Source organism: Eurosta solidaginis, chromosome 3 (genome assembly GCF_040869045.1).
Source record: "Eurosta solidaginis isolate ZX-2024a chromosome 3, ASM4086904v1, whole genome shotgun sequence".
Taxonomy (NCBI): Eukaryota; Metazoa; Arthropoda; class Insecta; order Diptera; family Tephritidae; genus Eurosta; species Eurosta solidaginis.
The window spans coordinates 240,503,230-240,511,526 of record NC_090321.1 but is presented as its reverse complement, the minus strand read 5'-3'; positions in this window follow the sequence as shown (position 1 = coordinate 240,511,526).

Here is an 8,297-nt window from a genome sequence, read left to right as displayed (position 1 = left end):
GGAGCCCATATTAGCCCTTTTCCGTATACAAATTCGTTGAAATGTTGATTTAAGGACCAACTTGCTTAACCCTAACGCCATAGTCGTAACCATACCCATATCCATAACCATATCCAATGTGATCGATTAATGGTGCCTTAACCTTAAAAGCGTGAAAATTTCATAAAAATGAAGAAAACGCAAACAATTTTAAACATATTCCACAAAAAATAAGTCTCTTAGTCATAACGTATCCAAAACAATGAATAAAATCTACGAAAAGTTATTAAATTCACCAACTCAAATATTTTTAGGTTATGGATATGGCGAGAAACCAAAAACCAATTGGTTGGCTATGGTATGGTTACGGCGTTAGCGTTATGGTATGGCACCATTAATCGATTACATTAGCTATCATCCGGTGATAAAATCCTGAGCCAGATAAATAATTTTGCATGTAAATGCAACAACAACGATTTGAACCTGATAAATCCAGATAGAAGTCTGGTTCAATTTGTGAGCAAGATAATTTGTTAATTACTTCTTTTTAGGTTGGCAACGCGGCCTCTCATATACCTACTTTTTCAAAAATAGATGTTGCTGCTTAGCCTTTCGCCGTATGAGTTAAATGAAAAACGGCGGCGACATCTGCCTATCACATTTCACGTGTGCGAAAATTTCACGACATCTACTTCTCAAGTCTCTCAATGATCCAGAGCATTCCCGTGAGAACTGAGCGTGACACGGAGCTGTAAAACTCACTGGAACACGGCAATTGATTTCCATAAGGTAAGTTCGATCAGCTGTTTTATCTGGTTATGGGTATATGGTGATAAATCACTATTATTTGGCCCTATATGTCGTTGTCTTCAAGCTTTCGGAAAACGTTGCCAGTAATCTAGCAATGGCAATGGCACAATGATCTGACCTCAAAAGAGAATCTTATAAAAAACATCAGTTTGCAACAACAACATTCTCCTTGAAGAGGTGGTACCCGATAGGGCAAAATTCGTATTTAGTGGGGATTTTTCTTTTGATTTGTCGATATGAAATTTTGTTCACCACAATTTCATTCTCACAAAACTCTGAATTTTCTTAATTAAACTATGACTATTTATAATTTGTCCCAGAGTTATTAAAGGATTTTACTAAATGTTTCTATACTATTCCAAAATTAGTGGAAAGATATTTTTAATCATATTTTATAATAAAACCATCAACTTTTTTCAATTATCGTTAAAAAAGTTTTCTGTCTTATATAAAATTAGGCCGAATACCATAAGCTTATATCAAAAAAAAAATTTTGAGTATCCAAAGATAAAATACTCATCAGGTTCTTTTATTCTTAAAATTTTAATTTCTTCGTTCACATATATATTTATACTGCAGTCAAGAGTCAAGTCAACTATATATTACGCTGTTACGCCATACAAATAGCAGGAATCCGGTACCAAACATAGAGTAAGCCAAATGTCCTTTTTACCTATAGTCAAGTGGTGTTTTTTAAAGAGGGGATGTCCTAGAAGAATTCAATTTTAGGTTTCGGACATAAATATGTATATCAGCCTCTAACTTGTTGAAAATAGAAAAACATCTAGGTTTAACCATAGCAAATGATTAAAATGTCACCAGGCATGACATAAAGGTACTTGGTTCTCTATGGTGAGGTCAACTATTGGAGGCGTTTATGCAGAAGCAATAATATAAAAACATAAGGTATGTTTATCTAACACAAAATAAGTGCAGAGCAAATCAGAGCAGAACATGTAAGGTCAAAGCAGAGTAGAGCAGCTGAAAAAATAAAGAAAAATGAAGTAACATCACATGAAACACGTTTTAAAGAAATATATAAAAACATCAAAAACCACTCATGATGAATTGCTATGAGAAATTTGCCAAAAAAAAAATTCGTGATTTAACGAAAACACTGCGGCCCAAAATTGTATTTCCTTAATTATTTTATATATTTGTGGGTAAGACAAGTGTGATATCTTCAGCATATACGTAAAAATAACACAAAGAACAGATCACTTGATTTCTAAAGTCAATGCCGTGGTATCACCCAGCTTCTCTTTATTTCACCCGCTGAAGATAGCCAGCCGCATGTGACGTCACATTTGAACATCCTGTCAAAACACTGTTAAGACGCTACCAATTAGCCATCAGGATGCTCAGGCAGTTGATGGATAATCTATACCATTTTGTAACCAATTGGGCAACTCACAAGAGTGTCGTGTTCATGTAAAATTTTATGATATAAGTTGTTTCCATGGTTTCCAATATAATATTTTATTAAAGCATAGCACGTACGGCGAATAGGAGATTTTGTGAACTGTCCCAACTATTTCCTTCTTGTATGAATTATTTCGGTGTTGAACATGATGTAATAACGACAAGGTGGTATATGTAGTGACAGCTCATTTTGAAAACTCCCATATTAAACGAAGGATGAGAGAAAGGGGAAGAAAAGAAGGGGCCCTTTTGTAAAATAGTATTACATCTAATACTTTTTTTAGCAAAGCACGAAACTAATATTTTGTAATTTGTTTATTAAAGAAGTGAATATAGGCCAAAGCGACTGCCGCGGTAAATAGGTAATGTGTCTTTTTACTATAACGAAATTTTTGGTATCCAGTTCAAAGTACTTTAGAAACAAATGTTTAGTATTTTTACTTAACGGCGTCGTCCTTCGACAATGGTTTGATTAGCGATTCGAGTATATTTCTGCCAAAAAAAGCATTCCCCGTGGATGTTTCGAGAAGGAGTCTCAAAATGCTTATCCTCCAACCAATATGCTTATAGCCCAACTGTGTGCAGAGGTCCAAAGCCAAAGAGAGCTTCGGGTCTCCTTTGGTGGTATGCTTTCTTCTTCTGCAAGGATAAGATAGTGTATATTGATAACGTGGTTCACCGGCCGCGACCCAGCAAAAGCGTTTACTGCTTCTGTATGGATTTTGCTAAGGGCTCCATGGTATGTAGGTGTCTTACCTCATCTTATGGAGATGTTTCCTTAACCCTTTTGGAGGCCGGGATAGATCAAGCAGTTGTTTGCTAGAGTTTCCTGGTTTGTGACTAAGCAAAACTGTCCCTTCAGCATATCGTTGTGCTCTTTAATTTTTAGATATTCTGCCTTACTATATAATGCTGTCAGTGGTCATAAGAAGACATCCCGTGACAGTTCTGAGTGCAGCATTTTAGCAGGCCTGCAGCCTTTTCCAGTGTGAGTTTTTAAGACTAGGCAACCAAACTGATGCCGCGTAGCAGACGAGCGGCGGCCAATCGATTTTCAAGTGGCTGGCAACGTTTCTTTATCTTTTCCCCAAGTACTGCCGGTAAGCAACTTGAGAATTTTGTTGCGGCATTGAACTTGGGAGACAATTTCGGTGGCATGTGACTTCAAGGTGATTGTGTTATCGAACGTTACCCCTAAGATCTTTAGGTGACTGACATTTGATAACGTAACACCATCAACATGAAGTCTAATATTTGCGTCATCTCTTCCTTCCACGTCATAAACAGAGTGGCCGTGGATATGGTCGGTGATAGTGCCAGGTCGCGCGAGGCGAAGAAAACAGAAATACAGGGGAGATAGCGGTTTATTCTATAAACTAACTCGTTTTTTGGAGGACCAGGTCCTGTTGTCATTATCGTGCAGTCACCGTCGTAGGAAATAATGGTAACTAATTTTGGTGTGGAAGGGAGCTTTGATATGTAGAAATCAGTAAAACAGGTTCGTGGATGGAAACAACCCAGTGGCACCCCCTGTTTAATTATACTAGAATTTGAAGTTTCGTTCCTAAATTGAACCGATGCTTGCCGACCATTCAGATAATTTGAGGTCCATCGTTTTAGACAAGGAGGAAGATGCACCCCTTCTATGTCTTGGAGTAGCGTGCCGTAATTGACGGTGTCAAAAACTTTCGGCAGGTCGAGTGCCACGAGCACCGTCCTATGATGGGGTTTTCCTGGTTCAGTCCGTAATTTATGTTCCCCTACTAGCAAAAGGAGTGATTTCGGTAGATACAACTCACCTTCGTTACCTGGTTTCCCAGGCTTTAAAAGAGGAAGTATTCTTGCCGTTTTCCATTGTTCTGGAATGACGATGGATTTCAACGATAAATTGAAAATGTGCGTCGGATAGCTTACCCCCGCATCTCTTTGAACGGGTTGCCAGCACAATATATAGCTTCTCCAACCCAACCTCACCTACCCGAGGCGAATCCTGTTTCTTTATCAGCCAAGGCTCTGGCGACCCCAAGTTCCTCATGGATCTAGGGGGAGGGAGGGCGGAACGACTCAGAAGGTTTCATGTTGTCATACCAAATCTTTCCCGAGATGGTCGGGGGGCGAGTACCTTACTGGTGCATGTTATCGCAACGTACGGGATCTGCATCCGGCAAAAGACCATCAACATATAACACTTCCCAAGGCCTTCGGGGAGTGTTCTTTTCGGTACAAAAATAACAACAACCCCTAAACTGTCGGGCTAAACAGAGTGCACACAAGTATGAAACTTTCTAAACGTCATTCACCATTGAATAGCCTGCGGGTAAACTGACCATCAGTACGAAGATGTGTTTAAGGCTAAAACAGGGCAAGGTCACTCAGTCATAAACTATTTGTAGGTTTTATGATGGACCGCATTACAATGTGTAATCTAACACTATTGCTCCCAGATCGAAGTAGACAAGCTTAAATTTGGTGTGGGATCCGGGGGTAGTTCGTTATAACATTAATCTACGCACTACCGACGAAGCATATTGCATTGTACAAACGCTTGCAATACACATACATACAAGCGCTCCTCTGCCACTATATACCACCACTTTTACTTGTATATAATAACACACTTGCCGACTTTAACGCGAGGGTTATCAAAGGTGTACCTGGCCAAATAAAAATATAGCCTATAGGACGATATCCCACCAATAAATTGGCAATTAAATTTTGCTACATCTGAAATATTGGCAAGGCGATAGTTTCGTCTTTCGACTATGTTGCGACAGGCTGAAGAAGGAGTACTTTGGGAAGACGCCTTAAAACAGAAAAAACATCTGGAAAAGAAAAACAAATGAGAATAGTTATTTAAATATGTATTATAATTATTATTTTCAACAAAATACCTTCATTTTGTATCGAAAATGTTCAAATTTCTATAATTTTGTTAGATAAACAAAATTATTTTATGAAAATTGTCACAACATCGAATCATATAAAAGTCAACACAAAATAGAATTAGAGAAAAAAGTGATGCCGGTGCATAATTTTCCAGGCAAATTTATTTGCGTGGATTTTACTACGATTTTTCCTCTGAATGAAAAAGTAGTTTCGCAAAGAGGCAAATTGAATTTCAGAGTGGGAGTTCAAGATGGCGGATTAGAAAGAGAAGCTGCCAACGTCAGTCACCTGGTAATTGCATCATGGGTGTTAAATTTATAAATTACAATTTTGTTTTTGACAACTGACAATTTGATCTTTGCTCTCACAAAAAAGCTGGTACAGAAATTTTCTCATGAAGCAAAATATAAAGCAAATCGAAGTAAGAAAGCTTCACATTAGGCACAATGACGTAAAATATTTCAACCTGGCGTAAGCTAGAGCAGCTCAATAAACAAAACTATATAGATATACTGGTGGTTTTTCAACTCTGACTGCTCTCCTATTTTTTAGACCTTAAAACTAAAAACATTTGTTAGTATATAATTTGGTGTTTATCTGACCAAAGTTTTAGTTGTATACTACTGAGTATTTTTATATACTAATTTTGCATTTTATTACATCCCTGCGAAATACTGTGCGATTAGGCTCTTAAGAGATGGCGACTAAGGTCTTAAGACACTGTGCCGCGATGGATCCCTCTGTCTTCAATGGAGGTATTTATTTTAAGAATGAATAAAATCGAGACAATATGCGTAAAAAGTGCGGTAAAACAATAAAACGGCAGTCATTTTTTTCTTTGAAACATGTATGTATCGTTTTTTTAATGAGAAGCAGACGTACTGGATCATTCAATTCGGAAGAATTTCGGGACCACAGGGTGCTTTTGGGAAAACTTCAAAACTATTTTGGGAAAACTTGGAAACCATTTCGAGACTGCTTCGGGAAAATTTTGCGGCAGCTCAAACATCCTTCGGGTACACTTCGGGAATTTCTTTAGGTATCATTTCGGAATAACTTAAGGATAGTTGAAAGAATATTTCGAAACAGGATCACTTCAGATTGATTTCGAGCCTATTTCGTGACCAATTAGAAACAATTTAAAGATGGTTTGGAATTATTTTATGGCCCCGAAATACTTTCGAAATAATTCCAAAGATAGTCCCCACGTGTAACCGACAGGATGTTTCAGCTGCCCCAAAATCGCTCCGAAATAATCTCGAAATGGTTTTGAAGTTTTAATAAAATGATACCTAAAATAATCCCGAAGTGATCCTGTTCGTAATGTCTGCTTCTTATGAAAAAAACACTATAAATCCATGTTTCAAGGGGAAAAAATGATAAGCCCAGCTTTTGCTGCCGTTTTATTTTTTACCGGAATTTTACGGATATATTTATAAGTTTCGCTTTTATTCACTCATTTCGACGGCCTCTCATATATATGTATGTACGTGTGTGCCTAAATTTACATCATTAAGTTTCTCAACGTCATTCATTTCAAGGTTAACTAATGCACGAACGAAGGTGAAAGTAAAATTCAAGACTTTACCTGTTTTGAAGTGACTGGCACACTTTTCTCTCAAAGAAATGAAAACACAAACTTGCTGACCTACAGCTTAGTCAGTTCCTTGTGCTCATTGCCTACTTAGTAGGCTCACAGCACACTATTTCTGCTTCATCTTGCTATAAATATAATATAAGCACAAGAGCGTACCTAAAGTTAGTTGGCGTACAGTGGTGTTGATGTTGGATGCTTTGTGGTAAAAAAATTATATCTACCCTTAGGAGAGTCCACCAATGGAAATTTTATTATATTACGGCCTAATTGCAAATTGGCAAGTTATCGTTTTTATTCTTAGTTAACATGACATGAAATTAAATTCGTACATTTTAGACAAATTTTCTAAATTAACTCTGAACTTAAAAAATTACTTTCCTTGTGCATTTCAATTAAGGTGCAAACACCTGATAAGTGGGATAAGGCTAAATATTGGCTAATATCTCAGAATTACTGCCAGAATCATGCTGCGCAGTTGTGTAAGAATAAGGTGGCAGGGGTGGCAAAATGTCACGGGCCCCCCACCCAAGAGGGCCCGATCCAAAAGGCCGCGAGGTCAAAAACACAATTTTTTTTGAAAAGTATATTTTTACATGCCAACCTAATAAAACCGCACTGTGTTTTTTAGCGCACGCAAACAACCGGCGTTTTTTTCCCTAACGCAAATAAGCATGCGTTGCGACAATGTAAAGCATGTGTGCAAACGTCAAATCTAAATGTCACGCAGAACAAAAATTGGAAATCGAGTTAGGGTTTCACGCAGCAAATTCAATTTGGGTTGCTCTCATACAAGTTGTATGTGCATGATACATTTTTGACAGAAAATGACTTGCGTGCGTTTATATTAGCTTGGCATGTTATAAGTTCTGATTAAAATCCAAAGTGACACAACAAAAGACCACAATACAATTTCAATATAATCAAATGCCTTAAAACGTTTGAAAATTTGTCCAGCAGGATTGGAAAGGTATCGACATTAATTTAAAAATTTCAAAATAGAAGCAAAAAGTTTAGGAAAAAAATCGTCCATTACCGCTGAATTTACTAAAACTCGTCAGAGGAAGGTAAAACGGCATTTTGATGAGCTTTGCGAAGATGAGCATCTCCAAGATCTGGAAAGTTTGTTCAAAGTGAATATATTTTATTGAGTATTGGCCATAATTATAAACCAACTGAGATCGCGTTTCATTCCAATAAATAAAATTGTTTAAAATTTCAGTGTTTTACAGCCTTCCACTTTAGTTTAAAGTTTTAAATGACACTGATCTACTAAAAAAAGGGTCTAGAATTTGTTGAGATATGTAAAAAAGACTTATCTTGTTTTGTTGATTTTCCGACAGGGTGGATAAATGATGTATATTGGAACGATTTTCCGTCATCCCTTGTCAAAGGGAAACCGGTTTGTCTCAAAACCAAATTTGACAAGATATGACGAAAAATCGTTCCAATATACATCATGTAAAAAAGACGTATATGAATCATTTGTAAGAGGAATTTCTTAGTTTTTTTTCGGTTCACTTTTTTTTTCCCCCCGTTTTGGGAATTGAATCTTCCAATTCCAATAAATGGCAAGAGAACTCTTAAATAGCCTCTTAAATCGCCA